At 38.8% G+C, this 18,072-nt stretch overlaps 1 protein-coding gene across 2 annotated transcripts in view; it reads right to left on the reverse strand.

Moving 5' to 3' along the window:
* PHETA1 (PH domain containing endocytic trafficking adaptor 1) overlaps positions 1–16,969 on the reverse strand; it is a 58,116-nt gene extending 41,147 nt beyond the window's left edge. Inside the window, exon 1 of one of the 2 annotated variants that reach the window (XM_053701711.1) lies at positions 16,856–16,969. The gene's annotated coding sequence lies outside the window, so the exon portion shown is untranslated. Of the gene's footprint in view, positions 1–5,023; positions 5,197–16,855 lie in introns of those variants that run through there. The other variant, XM_053701710.1, reaches the window with a different exon arrangement.
* Between the last annotated feature and the right edge of the window lie 1,103 nt (positions 16,970–18,072).

Raw genomic sequence — 18,072 nt, forward strand, 5'->3', positions numbered from 1 at the left:
GCAAACAAAAAGAGCAATCCCACGGGGGAGTTCTTAAAGGGAAATGACACCCACATTTTTTCTTTCATGATTTAGAAAGAGAATGCATTTTTAAACATCTTTCTAATTTACTTCTATTATCTAATTTGTTTTATTCTCTTGATATTCTTTGCTGAAAAGCATATCTAGATATACTCGGTAGCTGCTAATTGGTTGCTGCACATAGAAACCTCATGTGATTGGCTCACCCATGTGCATTGCTTTTTCTTCAACTAAGGATATCTAAAAAATGAAGCAAAATAAATAATAGAAGTAAATTGTAATGTGGTTTAAATTTGTATGTTCTATCTGAATCATGAAAGAAATATTTTGGGTTTAGTGGCCCTTTAAGAGTAAAGAGAAATTGTACAGATGATGTTGTCTTTTATGAAAGAGCCAAAGAACTTAAATTACGTCTTAAGGAGAGAGGCTATACATGCCAAATAATTTGCAAAGCCTTTCAAAGAGCGAAAAAAAACACCAAGGGACCAATTGTTGATTCCTAAAAATAAAATCACCAACATTAATGAAAAAGTGAGATTTGTTAGTACATTTAATGAAGAACATCAGATTATAAGTGAAATACTAAATCACCATACTGGTATTCTTAAGTCTGAAAAGGATCTATCCCAATTTGTGGGAGATAAGATGTACACCAGTTGGAGAAGAGCTCCTACGATTGGTAATAAACTGGTCAGAAGTCATTTTGTCAGGAGAAAAAAACAGTAACAGAAATGTTTGTGGTACGTACCCTTGCGGCTCATGTAGCTTTTGTAAATACAGTATATTAAACAATGAGAGAGAATTTAACACACTTATAGGTGGAACAAAGAAAATGTACTGATTCGCTAATTGGACTAGGAATTTTGTGTACTGCCGATCCTGCGTTTGTGGCAAAAGGTACATAGGAATCACTACTTGCGAATTACGAATGAGATTGGGCGAACACATAAACAACATCAAAAATTGTGAGAATGACAAGACAAAAATTTGACTCCTGTGGCCAGACACTACCTAAAATCACATGGAACAAAACCTAATGTAAAAGTATCGTCTTACAAGTTATTAGACCTGGAATAAGGGGTGGAAATATAGAATCCATGTTACTGCAGGTGGATATTTTGGTTAAACATCCTTACACCAGTAGGTTTAAATGAACAGGATGGATATGGCTCTTTTCTGTAAATGACCATACTATTTAGTTATTCACCATTAAGAAAGAGATGTGGGAATGACTTGCCAAATTAATTACTATAAGCTAACTTATTGAGAAATTCATGGCTTTTATATCATAATACTGGTTTAAATACCAGTGATCACTTTAGGTCCTCAGTGTGAAGCATACTTTACCATATGACTATACTGTATTGTGGGTACTTTTTGCTTTTACTATGTTATCATCACAGCGCTACATATGTTAATATGAACTGTACTGATTAGAAGTGTATATATATCCATGTCATCTCCCATGCAATGTCCATGTATAGGATAGAGATAAATACACACAAAAATGTCCTGATAAAATAATTGCTTTTAATTCCCCTATGTGTGAGATCTATAACTGCCATAGTACTACTATGGTGTCACTCATGAGACTCGTTATTTAATACGGCTATATCATAATGTATTACATAGAAAATATTATGGCTTTAATTTGAGTAGATACATTTATTGATTAATCTTACAAGCGTCTCTTTGTTATATTTAAAGGGACAGTCAACACTAGAATTGTTGTTTTTAAATATAGATAATCCCTTAATTACCAATTCCCCAGTTTTGCATAACCAACACAGTTATAATAATACACGTTTTACCTCTGTTATTACCTTGTATCTAAGCCTCAGCAGACTGCCCCCTTATTTATGTTCTTTTGACAGACTTGCATTTTAGCCAACCAGAGCTGTCTCCATGGTAAATTCACATGCATGAGCTCAATGTTATCTATATGAAACACGTGAACTAATGCCCTCTAGTGGTGAAAAACGATCAAAATGCATTTAGATTAGAGGTGGCCTTCAAGATCTAAGAAATTAACATATGAACCTCCTAGGTTTAGCTTTCAACTAAGAATACCAAAAGAACAAAGCAAAATTGGTGATAAAAGTAAATTGGAAAGTTGTTTAAAATTACATGCCCTATTTGAAACTCTGTCTCACCACATCACTTTGATATTGGTCATTGTTACTATTGCAGCGCTTTGGAATTTAAATATCAGCTTTCAATCTCTATTATCTCTCATCCCTACGATCTGTTCATATCAAGGAACATTTAAGCGCTCCACTTTCATATACCCCCCTGCATTGTACTTTTGCAGTATGACTATCAGCATTTAAGTTTATGTGATCGATAAATAAATATAGGTATTTTGCCTGTTGGAAATATTTACGATCTCGTTGAAATAAGGGTCTTCACTATGACGTTTTTTTTTGAAGAGTCTGATTGGCCAACTCCCCTGCTCTCTATCATATGACGTTGTTTGCCAACCAATTAAATTGCAGTTCATGTGATAGGAGCATTTAAGAGGTGTGGTACGATGCTAACCTTTGATTGGCCATTCGATTACTTTTATGTAGGGAGGCTCTGGTTAGCCTTTTACAAAGCCACGTAGCGCATCAGTGTTTTTCCTGAGTCCAGTAATCACATTATTTTACCTTAATTTTGTCTGTTTTACAGCTTGTTTTGAGCTATTAATGAGTTATCGTTAGCTATGGTTGCTACTCGGACCTTTGCTTACTAGCCCTTGTTGCTGCATTTAATCAGTATAATATGTTGTGAGATCAATCCTCTTTTTATAGGTAATGGTTTCTCATGCAGCACACTAGCATGTTTGTATTGGTCTGTGTGGTGCCCTGCTGTTGAGCCTTATTCCTCTTATTTAGTACTTTGTGATTTCTGGCACTCAATACTTTTATTGTAATCTAAGTTTTAATACACTCACTATTTTGGACACTTATGTTTTATAATGGCAATTAAATAGTTTTATACATTCTCTCTCAATAGTTGGTGGTTCCCCCTGCCATCACTTGTTCATATATAATACTATCTTTTGAGTGCTCTAGACTTGTCCACTTTTCTTCCTTTGTTTACTTTATATACTTTTGGACATTTAGCACCCCAACGACCACTTAATTATGGTAATACTTCAAACATAATTCATGTTGGAGCTGATAATTTGTATTAAATTCTTAGTGGGGATTAATTGATACATATATTCCCTAACCATTCACGTTTCATACTGATGTTCTAAACAGGCATTCACAAGATAAATATAAAGACAAGCAGGCATTGTCAAGTGTAGCCTCCTATTATGCACTGGTTGGATAAATGTCACCTTTTATTCAGCTCCAGAATGATCACTTCACTTGGCACTCACAGGATAAATATACTGTGAATGTTTATTGTGAACTACAACTCCTACTTTGGTAAATGTCACTTCCAGTTTCTAGTATATCCAGTTTTAGAGCACTCACTCCGTTCAAGGGGCCCCCATTCAAATTGGCCTTGGACAGCATGAACCCATATGCAGGCTACTTCACATAGCAGTAAAGAACCATTGATTAGTATGCCACCTGAAAGAAGTTATCTTAACAATAGTTTCTAAAGTAGTAGCATTATCCTTGCAAATAAATCCAAGTAGCAGGAGTACAAACTGGTTAAAGTATAGAGCAAATGTACTCATGCCATGTTATTTATATATATATATATATATATATATATATATATATATATATATATATATATATATATATATATATATATACACACATATACAAACACACACACACACACACATATATATACACACACCTTTTTAGTAATGCCCCATACTAGGAATCTCACAAATATCCCCATGAATACTCTTAATAGCTATTTTGCAAAGATACTTCCACATTACTGGCTTGTTCACAACATACACATTTAAATAATTTTGAGTAAGGGGCTAACTTGCATATACACAACCAGATTCCACTTCTCAAAAAGTTAAAAATGTCCACAAAACATGTCAGGGTCTATAGATAATTTACACCCCACAAATAAAAATTTTTTTACATATAAAACACATTTAATAAGAGATTTTGATTCTTTAAAGTAAGACACACCCCTTCCTGGAAATCCAAACAGTTCCAACAAATGTAAACTAAGATTGTGACACCAACTTGCTTTGCAGACAGATAATCTGCCCTAAAAAAAATAAAAAAAAACCTTTTATGGTGCAATTGGGTTTTCAAAGTTTTCCATAAAACTGAGCAATTTGAACAGTCCTGAAACTGAAGCTTGTGCTCTTTAATATTTACATATAAAATGGCATCTTATAAACGAAATTACAATAACTACAATAAAAATGTTATCAGAAGATGACAGCAACAGAATTAGATGTTAAACAGGAAACTATAACCCCAACCCAGTTCTACTGAACTAAAATAAGCACTCCCAGTGCCAGCAAAAAAAAAAAAAAAATCTGCCTGATGATTAGTTTCAGTTCTGAGCACAATCTGAATAATTTATGCTAAGTAAGCATCTTGGTAATAAAATAAAAAAATATATTACACCCCAATGAAGGCAGCAATACTATACATAATAATAGGTGGTAGTGCATGGATCACTATCAGAACAGAAGTGGTAGATGCATAGATTACATCACAGAAAATATAATCAACTTAAACATATTATTATCATCATGAAAATAAAATACAGTACATTTATAAATTGTGAGTATTACACCATGACAGGATAATGCTTTTATCCACTGTCCTATTTATTACGTCTATTTCCATAGTAGATTATGATGGAAAAGTGATACCAGCAATACAAAGGCTGTAGCAGTCTATACCACCACAACCACCTATGCAATAATTTGATTGTTAGCTCTTTGCTACGCACCGCACCACCTGGCATAGGATTCTTTGTAGAGGAGCTGCAGTGCACTCAGGCATTAGCAGCCACTAAGCAAACAGGTGAGCAAACATAACCTGCACGCAGATGCCATGCAGCTCTAGAGCGTTACCTTGCAACAATGTGCCCCCCAGTCTCCCCTTGCCCAGCGGTAGGGAGGTCCAGCTGCACAATAACCATCTTCTCACGTGCCCTGGTGTATCAGCCCTGGCATCCCCGACCTCCCTATTGTCCGCATCTCTCAATAGCCTCCACACATTTTCCAGTTCCACAACCCTAAACAGGAAATAGATTATCCTCAGAGACCCCGCCCACTCCCAGTTTAACCCTTTTGCAGGCAGGGAGGTTGCGTGGCTTTACATTATCTGGTTTGTGTCATATTTATTCACGGGGATTGTGGGTAATAGCTATTTTCCATCAAACACGGTTATCTAAACATTTAGGAATTTTATTGCAGTTGGAAAGGTATAAGTTGCTGTCCAAGAAAATAAAAAGTACAAAACTAATATATACTAGAAATTCTTCAGGGGCTATTTTGTTATAATTTCACAATGTCCGTTGTTTAAAATAGCACGCATAAAATAAAGTAAAAGCGGAAAGATGAATATGCAGTTGGGGATTCTAGTTAAAATAGACAAAACTGTATGGTTATCTTTGTCATTTCGGGTTATTGAGGTGGTAAATCACATTCAATAACCATAATTATTTTAATATAAATATTTAATTATGTATAGTAAAAAAATGCAATACACATTTACACATTTATAATTTATTTTGCCCCTTTTCCTGCAATTTATCTCTCAAAATTGTGGTCTTTGCAATACCACAGAGTTTCTGCATGGCAATGGACACTGCCAGTGGTGGTTCTAGAACTTTGGGAGGCTAACAATGGTGGTGAAAACACATCCCAGATTTTATATGAAGCCCTTTGCAGCTAAACAGGGGTGCAGTATGAGCATCTGGAGGTGCCAAGCACCCCTCAGCACCATTCCACCACAGAACTGCCAAAGAGCACCACACTATTCTAGTTTTAGATTACAATTAGGGACAGATATGAACAGGCAATAGTAGGCCAGATTACAAGTGAAGGACTAAATATCTCTTTCATAAAAGCAATATTTGCGCTCCACTGTGTAATACAAGCACACTCTAATGTGCGCTGGTATTACAAGTTGTCAGCAATGTGAATGCAAGCTCATGTTCACATTGCTGGGAAGCATTGTGCTCACGAGAAAGCACTTCCATAGGCTCCAATGGAAGCCTTGGTCTGATGTCGTTAGATGACATCAGAACCTAAGCACATCGAATGGGGTAAGTAGCGCAGAAATGGCAGCAAATTTAAATATATATGTGTAGGCTTATATACATATATTAACACATAAATATATATATATGTATATAAGCATATACATACAGTATCTCACAAAAGTGAGTACACCCCCTCACATTTTTGTAAACATTTTATTATATCTTTTCATGTGACAACACTGAAGAAATGACACTTTGCTACAATGTAAAGTAGTGAGTGTACAGCCTATATAACAGTGTAAATTTGCTGTCCCCTCAAAATAACTCAACACACAGCCATTAATGTCTAAACCGTTGGCAACAAAAGTGAGTACACCCCTAAGTGGAAATGTCCAAAGTGGGCCCAAAGTGTCAATATTTTTTGTGGCCACCATTATTTTACAGCACTGCCTTAACTCTCTTGGGCATGGAGTTCACAGGTTGCCACTGCAGTCCTCTTCCACTCCCCCATGACGACATCACAGAGCTGTGGATGTTAGAGACCTTGCGCTCCCCCACCTTCCATTTGAGGATGCCCCACATATGCTCAATGGGGTTTAGGTCTGGCGACATACTTGGCCAGTCCATCACCTTTACCCTCAGCTTCTTTAGAAAGGCAGTGGTCGTCTTGGAGGTGGGTTTGGGGTCTTTATCATGTTGGAATACTGCCCTGTGGCCCAGACTCTGAAGGGAGGGGATCATGCTCTGCTTCAATATGTCACAGTACATGTTGACATTCATGGTTCTCTCAATGAACTGTAGCTCCCCAGTGCCGGCAGCACTCATGCAGGCCCAGATCATTACACTCCCACCACCATGCTTGACTGTAGGCAAGACACACTTGTCTTTGTACTCCTCACCTGGCTGCCCCCACACGCTTGACACCATCTGAACCAATTAAGTTTATCTTGGTCTCATCGGGCCACAGGACATGGTTCCAGTAACCCATGTCCTTAGTCTGCTTGTCTTCAGCAAACTGCAGACTTTCTTGTGAATCATCTTTAAAAGACAGCCATGCAGACCAATTTGATGCAGCGTGTGGCATATGGTCTGAGCACTGACAGGCTGACCCCCCCACCCCTTCAACCTCTGCAGCAATGCTGGCAGCACTCATACGTCTATTTCCCAAAGACAACCTCTGGATATGACATTGGGCATGTGCACTAAACTACTTTGGTCGACCATGGCGAGGCCTGTTCAGAGTGGAACCTGTCTTGTGAAACCGCTGTATGGTCTTGCCCACCGTGCTGCAGCTCAGTTTCATGATGTTGGCAATCTTCTTATAGCCTAGGCTATCTTTACGTAAAACAACAATTCTTTTTTTCAGATCCTCAGAGAGTTCTTTGCCACGAGGTGCCTTGTTGAACTTCCAGTGACCAGTATGAAAGAATGTGAGAGCGATAACACCAAATTTAACACACCTGCTCCCCATTCACACCTAAGACCTTGTAACACTAACGAGTCACATGACACCGGGGAGGAAAAATGGCTAATTGGGCCCAATTTGGACATTTCCACTTAGGGGTGTACTCACTTTTGTTGCCAACGGTTTAGACATTAATGGCTGTGTGTTGAGTTATTTTGAGGGGACAGCAAATTTACACTGTTATACAGGCTGTACACTCACTACTTTATATTGTAGCAAAGTATCATTTCTTCAGTTATGTCACATGAAAAGTTATAATAAAATATTTACAAAAATGTGAGGGGTTTACTCGCTTTTGTGAGATACTGTATATATTTACTGGGAACACATAGTTCCCATAGACCGCAATATAAAGGCACTTTTTAGTGCCGTTTTTTTCTAATACCCCACTCCCGCCAACAGGACCAGACTGGGACCAAAATCAGGCACAGGCATTTAAAGGCAGAGCAGCCCATGTCAGTTAGACATCTGTCAGCTAGGTAGCCATAATAGACCAGAACTCTCATACGGCAGCACCTTTGCTTAACAGCCACACAGAAAATGTACTCTATTAAGAGAGGGAGGGGCTTCTTTATAGCAGCAAGGCCCACATTAGAGCCGGGCCCACCCGGCATTTGCCCTGTATGCCCTATGGCCAGTCTGGGCCTGACCGCCAACTTTAGCCCCAAAATACTGCCTAATACATTTACACATATTTCCTCAATATTCAAAAACGCTAGGATTTACCATCACTAAAACTAAAGCTCACCTTCATTCATCAGTTTAAAATAACTGATGAAAAGGTGCCTTTATTTCGCCACGGCTTCACTACTTAGCTAAGCGTCTCTGATGGCCCACGGCACTGCTCATTTTTTCAATGAGATGATGTTTCCACCTTTTAGCCAATAATGCCAACCGGCCCGCGCGGTTATTGGCTAAAAGGTAGAAACGTCACTTTATTGAAAAACGGAACAGTGCTGTGGGCCGCTAGGCTCGGCAGTGAAGCCACGGAAAAATAAAGGAACTTTTTTATTTGTTTTTGTAAAACTGATAAATAAAAGTGGCCGTTAGTGATGGCAAATCCTAGTGTTTTTGAAATGATAGGATTTACTCTCACTTTAAACAACTAACACAATTAAAAAATACATCTTTATAGTATTCACAGGCTAATCTTTGCTTTAAATACATCATTATATTTAGCATCTATTTACTGTTAAATGTCCCTTTAACACTCCAAACTGTGATGTCAAAAACTAAGTTAACGAGTTACAGTATGGTATGGTAGTTTGAGTGTGGTGAGACTGGTTGAGGCTGCAGAGATTAAGGAGATCAACATTTCCTGTATCCTGCAAGGCTAAAGATTCAGAGGTCAGAGTATTACAGGAACATTAAACGCTTTCGACTAGATTACAAGTTTTGTCGGTAAAAACTTGCGGGGCTAACGCTCCTTTTTTTCCAGCGCTTACTTTAAACAACGCTGGTATTACAAGTTTTCTGAATGGCTGCGTTAGCCTCAGAAAAGTGAGCGTTGAGCAAAATTTAGCTCCACTTCTACCTGTAATACCAGCGTTGCTTACGGTAGCGGTAAGCTGGAAAAACGTGCTCGTGCACGATTTCCCCATAGGATACAATGGGGCTGAGCTGGCTGAAAAAAAAACTAACACCTGCAAAAAAGCAGCGTTCAGCTCTTAACGCAGCCCAATTGTTTCCTATGGGGAAACACTTTCCAAGTCTGCACCTAACACCCTAACATGAATCCCGAGTCTAAACACCCCTAATCTTACACTTATTAACCTCTAATCTGCCTCCCCCAACATCGTCACCACCTGCATTATACTATTAACCCCTAATCTGCCGCTCCGGACAACGCCGCCACCTACATTATCCCTATGAACCCCTAATCTGCTGCCCCTAACATCGCCGACACCTATATTATATTTATTAACCCCTAATCTTCTGCCCCAACGTCGCCACCACCTACCTACACTTATTAACCCCTAATCTGCCGACCGGACATCGCCGCCACTATAATAAATGTATTAACCCCTAAACCACCGCACTCCCGCCTCGCAAACACTATAATACATTTTATTAACCCCTAATCTCCCGCCCCCAACGTCGCTGCTACTATAATAAAGTTATTAACCCCTAAACCTAAGTCTAACCCTAACACCCCCCTAAGTTAAATCTATTTTTAATAAATCTAAATAAAATTTCTAAAATTAAATAAATTAATCCTATTTAAAACTAAATACTTACCTATAAAATAAACCCTAATATAGCTACAATATAACTAATAGTTACATGGTAGCTATTTTAGGATTTATATTTATTTTACAGGCAACTTTGTATTTATTTTAACAAGATACAATAGCTATTAAATAGTTAATAACTATTTAATAGCTACCTAGTTAAAATAATTACAAAATTACCTGTAAAATAAATCCTAACCTAAGTTACAAATACACCTAACACTACACTATCAATAAATTAATTAAATAAATTAACTACAATTATCTAACATAAAATACAATTAAATAAACTAAACTATATTACAAAAAAACACTAAATTACAAAAAATAAAAAAATATTACAAGCATTTTAAACTAATTACACCTAATCTAAGCCCCCTAATAAAATAAAAAAGCCCCCCAAAATAATAAAATTCCCTATCCTAAACTAAATTACAAAGTAATCAGCTCTTTTACCAGCCCTTAAAAGGATAGGGAATTTTATTATTTTGAGGGGCTTTTTATTTTATTAGGGGGCTTAGATTAGGTGTAATTAGTTTAAAATTCTTGTAATATTTTTTTATTTTTTTGTAATTTAGTGTTTTGTTTTTTGTAACATAGTTTAGTTTATTCAATTGTATTTTATGTTAGATAATTGTAGTTCATTTATTTAATTAATTTATTGATAGTGTAGTGTTAGGTGTATTTGTAACTTAGGTTAGGATTTATTTTACAGGTAATTTTGTAATTATTTTAACTAGGTAGCTATTAAATAGTTATTAACTATTTAATAGCTATTGTACCTAGTTAAAATAAATACAAAGTTGCCTGTAAAATAAATATAAATCCTAAAATAGCTACCATGTAACTATTAGTTATATTGTAGCTATATTAGGGTTTATTTTATAGGTAAGTATTTAGTTTTAAATAGGATTAATTTATTTAATTTTAGAAATTCTATTTAGATTTATTAAAAATAGATTTAACTTAGGGGGGTGTTAGGGTTAGACTTAGGTTTAGGGGTTAATAACTTTATTATAGTAGCGGCGACGTTGGGGGCGGGAGATTAGAGGTTAATAATTGTAGGTAGGTGGCGGCGACGTTGTGGGGGCAGATTAGGGGTTAATAAATATAATGTAGGTGTCTGCGATGTTAGGGGCAGCAGATTAGGGATTCATAGGTATAATGTAGGTGGCGGCGATGTCCGGTCGGCAGATTAGGGGTTAAATAATATTATTATAGTGTTTGCGATGTGGGGGGGCCTCGGTTTAGGGGTTCATAGGTAGTTTGTGGGTGTTAGTGTACTTTGTAGCACTGTAGTTAAGAGCTTTATGTTCCGGCGTTAGCCCATAAAACTCTTAACTACTGACTTTTATATGCGGTAGGAGTCTTGGAGGTAGAGGCTGTACCGCTCACTTTCTCCAAGACTTGTAATACCAGCGTTAGGCAAATCCCATTAAAAAGATAGGATACACAATTGACGTAAGGGGATTTGCGGTATGGAAAAGTCGCGGAAAAAAGTGAGCGGTACACCTGTACCTGCCAAACTCGTAATACCAGCAGGTGTTAAAAAGCAGCGTTAGGACCCCTTAACTCTGCTTTTTAAAGCTAACGCAGAACTCGTAATCTAGGCGTTTGTAATTACTAGACATTAATGTTGTCTTTCCTTAGAATAACATGTGAGCTAAGTCTAAATGTTTTAAAAACAAATTATCATCTTTGTTTCAAATGTTTTTCAGTAGCTAAAGTCCACCCACCACTTGCCAGGAATCAATCCGGGCTTGAGTCTGCAGATATTAAGGTTTGTCAAGGTCATACTGTTAGTGTAAAGTGCATTGTTTTTATACGTTAAAGCCAGTTAGGTAAATATATGTAGCATGGTTAGCCTAAGAAATCTACAGTATGCATTTTCAGTTTTGAGAATTAGAAAAGCCACAATTTTAAGAACTAAATTACAAAAAAGTTGTTTTACTGTTCACTATTAAACATGTTATATTACATTTTATATTACAATCTCAAGGTGTTTACTGTTTTTGAAAGACTGCTTAGCTGCTGATATACAAGTTGGTACTGCGAGTAGGAACAGGTCCTGTTATTTACATATCAGTAAACCCTTGCAACTGCAAGGACTAGAGATTTCTTTCTTTAGTCAATCTAATTCAAATAAATATCTCAAATACAGTCTATCTAGTACAAGAAGATACCACTAACATTGTGAAAAACAATTTATACTTACCTGATAATTATTGTTTTTTGCTAGCATGGACCGTCCACGAATCCATTAAATTACTATTGGGAATTCAACTCCTGGCAAAGAACACCCCAGCAAAGCTTCAAGTATCCTCCCACTACCCACAATCCCCAGTCATTCAGCCGAGGAAGAATACACAAAGGGTATAGAGGTGCCTGAGGTTTAGAAAAATGACAAAAAGCCATCTTGAAAATAAGCGTGGGTCGTGGACTCTCCATGCCAGAAAAGAAAATAATTTATCAGGTAAGTATAAATTATGTTTTCTTTCCAATGGCATGGACAGTCCACAAATCCTTACAATTACTAGTGGGAACCAATACCAAAGCTAGAGTCCACAGAATGGAAGGGAGGGATACACAAAACAGGCAAACCTAAACAGAAGGCACCACTGCTTGAAGAACTTTCCTCTCAAAAGAAACCTCAGCTGAGGCAAAAACATCAAATTTGGAAAAAGTATGCATTGATGACCAAGTGGCCGCCTTGCAAATCTGTTCCATAGAAGCATCATTTTTAAAGGCCCAAGAGGAAGCGACAGCCCTAGTGGAGTGAGCCGTCATTTTCTATGGATGCTGCTGTCTCATAAGCCAATTGAATAGCACTTCTCAACCAGAAGGAGAGAGTAGAAGTGGCCTTCTGACCCCTCCGTTTACCTAAAAAGACAACAAAAAGAGCAGAATATTAACGAAAATCTTTCGTAGCCTGTAAATAGAACCTTAAACCACGCACAACATCCAGATTGTGCAATAACCGCTCCTTCTTAGAGGAAGGATTAGGGCAAAATGAAGGAACAACAATTTCTTAGTTAATATTGTGTTCCGAGACCACCATAGGTAGAAATCCTAACTTAGTACGGAGAACCGCCTTATCCGCATGAAGAATAAGATAAGGAGAATCACACTGTATAGCCAAAAGCTCAGAAACTCTAGGGGCAGAGGAAGTTGCCAGCAGAAACAAAACCTTCAAGGACAATAACTTGAAATCAACAGAATGCATAGGCTCAAATGGAGCCTGCTTTAGAACTTTAAGAACCAGATTAAGACTCCAAGGATGAGCAATTGACCTAAACACAGGCCTGATTCTAACCAAAGCCTGGACAAAAGATTGAGCATCTGCCAAAATTGCCAGACGCTTCTGCAGAAGAATCGACAGAGCCGAAATCTGACCCTTTATTGTACTGACTGATAAACCCTTCTCCAGGCCCTCCTGAAGAAAGAACAGAATACTGGGAATTCTCACCTGACTCCAAGAAAACCCCTAGATCCGCACCAATAAAGGTATTTACGCCATACCTTATAATAAATCTTGCGAGTAACAGGCTTACGAGCCTGAATCATAGTCTCAATAACCTTCACAGAAAAACCTTGTCTGGACAAGACTAAGCGTTCAATCTCCAAACAGTCAGCTTTAGAGAGACTAAGTTCGGATGGAGGAAGGGACCCTGAAGTAGAAGATCCTTCCTGAGAGGCAATTTCCACGGTAGAAATTACGACATCCTCACTAGATCCGCAAACCAAGTTTTGCTGAGCCACGCTAGAGCTATTAGAATCACCGAAGCCTGCTCCTGTTTGATACGAGTTGTCAACTGAGGAAGGAACGCAACCGGAGGAAACAGATAAATTAGACCGAAATCCCATGGCACTGCCAGAGCGTCTACCAGAGCTGCTTTAGGATCTCTCGATCTTGCTCCGTATCTTGGAAGCTTGGCGTTTGGACGAGATGCCATCAGATCCAGCTACAGAACTCCCACTTGAAGGTTAACATCGAAAAAACGTCCGGATGGAGAACCCACTCCCCTGGATGAAACATCTGCCTGCTCAGATAATCCGCTTCCCAGTTGTCCACCCCTGGGATTTGAATAGCAGAGAGATGACAATTGTGAGACTCTGGCCTCTGAAGAATGCTAGTCACCTCCTTCATACCCAACAAGCCCCAAGTTCCTCCTTGGTGGGTATATACTCCACCAAAGTGATGTTTTCCGATTGAAATCTGATAAACCAGATGAAACTCAGTTGAGGCCAAGCTGATAGAGCATTGAGAACTGCTCTCAATTCTAGGATATTTATTATGTAGGGCAAACTCCTCCTCAAGCTATTAGGGACCCCCAAACTGCTCCCCAGCCTAACAGGCTGGCATCCGTGGTCACAATCTCCCAAGAAGGTCTCAGGAAACAAGTGCCCTGAGACAAATGGTCCTGGGAGATACACCAAGACAGAGACATCCTTGCTTGAGAGTCTAAAACTATCCTCTGAGAGAGATCTGAGTGGTCTCCGTTCCATTGATTCAGCATACGTAACTGTAGAGGTCTCAGATGGAAGCGAGCAAATGGAATAATGTCCATAGATGCCACCATGAGACCAATTACTTTCATGCATAAAGCCACCGATGGACGAACAGCAGACTGAAAAAAACGACAGGCCTCCAGAAGCTTGAATTTTCTGACCTCCGTCAAAAAAATCTTCATAGATACTGAGTCTATGATTGTCTCCAGAAAACATACCCTGGTACTTGGCACCATGGAACTTTTCCTTAGATTCACCTTCCACCTGTGAGAGCAAAGAATAGCTAACAGAGAATCTGTATGGGATCTTGCTAACTGAAAAGATGGCGCCTGGACCAAGATATCGTCCAGGTAAGGAGCCACTGCAATCCCTAGAGATCTGGCCACAGCCAAAAGAGCCCCTAGAACCTTCGTAAAGATTCGAGGAGCAGTGGCGAGGCCGAAAGGCAGGGCTACAAATTGGAAATGATGATCTAAAAAAGTGAACCTCAGGAACTTGAAATGTTTCCTGTGGATAGGCACATAAAGATATGCATCCTTTAGGTCTATAGTGGTCACAAACTGACCCTCCTGAACTAGAGGGAGAATAGAATGAATAGTCTCCATTTTGAAGGACGGGACCTTGAGAAACTTGTTAAGAGACTTTAAGTCTAGAATGGGTTGAAAAGTTCCCTCCTTTTTGGGAACTAAAAAAAGATTTGAATAAAATCCCTGACCCTGTTCTGCTAGAGGAACTGGGATAATCACCAGCAGAGAGGACAAATTCCTTATGCAGTTTAAGAAGGCCTCTCTCTTTACCTGGTTTACAGATAATCTTGATAATAGGAATCTGTCCCTGGGGGGGACAAGACTTGAATCCTACCCTGTATCCCTGGGAGACTACATCCACTGCCCAAGGATCTGGAACGCCTCTGAAAAAAGGAAAACCTGCCCCTATCTGATCCAGAACTGAATCGGGGGCAGCCCCTTCATGCTGACTTTTGGATTGCTTACCCTTGTTCCAGGGCTGGCTAGCTCTCCAATAAGTCTCGGCTTGCTCAGATTAAGAACACGAGGAAGATCTCTGTCCCTTGAAGAAATGAAAGGAATGAAAATTAGAAGTCTGATGACCATTGGGTCTATTCTTCTTATCCTGTGGAAAAAAAACTCCCTTTCCACCAGTAACCATGGAAATGATCTCTGTACCTTAAAAGGTAGAGACAGAAGCTTGGATTTATAAGTCACATCCGCAAACCAAGACATTAACCAAAGGGCTCTGTGCAGGCTTGTATTGCAAAACTAGAAATCTTGACTCCCAGCCTAATAAGTTGCATACTGGCATCACAGATAAAAGTATTAGCCAGCTTTAGAGCCTTGATCCTATCCTGGATCTCCTCTATAGTAGTCTCCTCTGAAATTAGATCAGAGAAAGAGTCACACGAATAAGAGGCTGCACCAGCAACTGTTGCAATACTAGCAACTGTTTGCCACTGCAAACTCTGATGAAGAAACATTTTTCTTAAATAACCCTCCAGTTTCTTATCCAAAGAGGAACTATCCTTGAGAGGAATAGTAGTTATCTTGGCTAAGGTAGATATAGCGCCCTCTACTCTAGGAACAGTGCGCCTCAGCCACAGAAAACATCTTTTTAAACACAGGAGACGGGTTAAAAGGAACACCCGGCTTCTCCCATTCCTGAGATATAATGTCAGACATGCGATCTGGAACAGGAAAAACCTCCACAGATTTAGGTTTGACATCAAAAACTCTATTCAGTTTATTAGCCTTTTTAGGAGCCTCTGCAACAGTGTCAGAGTCATCCAAAGTAGCTAAAACCTCCTTCAAAAGTAAACGGAGATGCTCCAGTTTAAATCTAAAATTAACCTCCTCAGAATCTATTGTACTAGGAACTGCACATTCTGAATCAGAAATCTCGCCCTCAGAAGCTGCAGTGGAATGATCCTTGCTAGATAACTGAGAAAGACTAACCAAATCAGTCTTGGCAGAATTAGAACCCATAGAAATGTTCTTAGATTTCCTCTTCCTTTTACCAGAACTAGGTAAAGCACTTAGGGCTGCAGAAACTGCAGAAGTCAATTGCGCAGCAAAATCTTTAGGCAAACAAACACTCCCAGAGACTGACTGAGAGGAACCGCAGGGCACTGCACGTGACTCTGTCAAGGACTGGGACATGTTAGCAGAAGGCTAAGACAACCCCTGAACAGCATTATCCTGAGAAAAAGAAGGCTCAGATAAGGAATCCTTATCCTTAGATAATAAAACTTTATTAAGGCAAGGGGAACAAAATTGCACAGGAGGTATAACCTGGGCATCTGCACAAGACATTTATCAAATAACAGAGAAAGCTTGGAATCGGATTCCAAAGTAAATAAAATAGCCCTTTTCCCTTATACTCTAATTTCAATATAACAAATTAGAATAAAGTTCTAAGCATAGATAAATAATTATTAAAACCGGCACCTCTATACCCCAGCCATGCTGGAGAGACTCACCCAACCGGTAACCAGGAATCCAATCCACACCAGCAGATAAATTCTGTTCAAACTGCAGATCCTAGAAAGCTGCAAACTTCAGAGAGAAGCGACAGGCAGGAAAAACGATCTAATGCCAGAAAATCCAGTCTGTCTCCTAGAAAATCCGGCTTCCAAACAGCCGGCTAGAAACAAACTGTTCAGCACTCAGGAAGTTACAGAGCGGTCACATGATCACAAATTCAAAAGTAAGGTGCGGTCCAACAACTTTCTTAAAGAGAGAATACCCAAACTTAATAAAAGGTAAACTTGTGCAAACAAATCCCCATAGCCAAAATAAAAAAAAACTTCACATGACAGAACAGTGCCCGGAACTGCTGCCCAATAAATCCCCAACCTTTAAAAGGGATATTCAGTCCCATAAGGATCCACCTTGTTCTCTAAGTATCCTTTTTTTCTCTCTCTCAAAACAAGGAACTACTTAGTGCTGCATCCTTCTCACCTAGAAGGCAAAAGCACTTATCTGTGGATCCGCTGTAGGGCAGGTACAGCAAACAGGTGTGACAGAATCGTCACTGACATAGACCTGCAGATAAAGAAAAAACAGAGTAACCAACCCTGGTTTTCTATATAGGGGTAGCAATAATGTTGGAAGGTAAGCAAAGATCACCTTGCCGTCTTCCAACTGCTAAAAGCCACCATTACTCTTACTAAAGAGAATTACATGGACACAGCATAACCCCAATCCTTGCTTGCAGGGAAAAGTACCTTTTTACCTTGGATGAGAGTAGGTAAAATAACCATGTTTACAAATCAGCTGATTATTTCACCTGTGCTCCAGTTCAAATATCCTCAGAATCTGGCCTGTTAAGGAAGCCTGAGGACAAGTTTGAAAACCAGTGATATAGATTATGCAATATAAACAGTGTTCAATTTACTTCTATTATCAAATTTGCTTAGTCCTTTTGGTATCTTTTGTTGAAAAACATACCTAGGTTGGCTCAGGAGCAGCAATGCACTGGTTGCTGGGAGCTAGTTGCTGATTGGTGACTGCACATATATGATATGCCTCTTGTCATTGGCTAGCTCCCAGTAGTGTATTACTGTTCCTTCAAGAAAAGATACCAAGAGAATGAAGCAAAATGTTATTAATATAAGTAAAATGGGAAGCTGTTTAAACAATATGTTCTGAATCATGAAAGACACATTTTGTGTTTAATGCTCCTTTAACTGTGAAT

The sequence above is a fragment of the Bombina bombina genome, chromosome 2 (genome assembly GCF_027579735.1).
Source record: "Bombina bombina isolate aBomBom1 chromosome 2, aBomBom1.pri, whole genome shotgun sequence".
Classification (NCBI taxonomy): domain Eukaryota; kingdom Metazoa; phylum Chordata; class Amphibia; order Anura; family Bombinatoridae; genus Bombina; species Bombina bombina.